A 603-nucleotide genomic window follows, 5' to 3' on the forward strand; every position below is an offset into this window, starting at 1 on the left:
GCCGCTCGCAGCGCCGCTTCGCCCCGCATCGCCGGACGCCGCCGCCGCCCCGACGCCCGCGCCGGAGTTCGCCGCCGGCCGAAACCGCTCCGCCGGCCGAAACCCGAACCGCCGCCCCGGTCCGCCTGACCTGCCGGTTTTCTTCGGACCGTCACGAACTGGTATAAACCAAACCCGTCCGGTTTTATTATATTAGTCCGGTTTTATTTTTATTAGATCGGTTTAGTTATTTAGGTTAAGTTATTTAGCGGACGTTCTCTGTTTAGATCTCCTTAGCGAACGGTTTTCGTCGCGTATGCTTCTGTAGCGAACGTTCGTTCGATAGGATTTTTTTCTTTTTATTTTAATTTTTGGCCAGGGACCTATCTGTGAATTATTTTCTTACAGTTTAGTCCCTGATCTTCAATCGATCGCAACTTTTTACTCGTTTATCCAAATCCAACGAAACCAGCGCCCACTTCTTCGTTATGACCTCCTCTATCCTGTAAAACAACTTGAACATGTTTTTGAAAATTTAAAATATGATTTCAAACAGATTTGAATTTCAATCTTCTTTTGATCGTAACTTGAGTTTCGTAGCTCCGTTTGAGTTGATTCTTTTCG

This window comes from Triticum aestivum, chromosome 1D (assembly GCF_018294505.1).
Source record: "Triticum aestivum cultivar Chinese Spring chromosome 1D, IWGSC CS RefSeq v2.1, whole genome shotgun sequence".
Taxonomy (NCBI): domain Eukaryota; kingdom Viridiplantae; phylum Streptophyta; class Magnoliopsida; order Poales; family Poaceae; genus Triticum; species Triticum aestivum.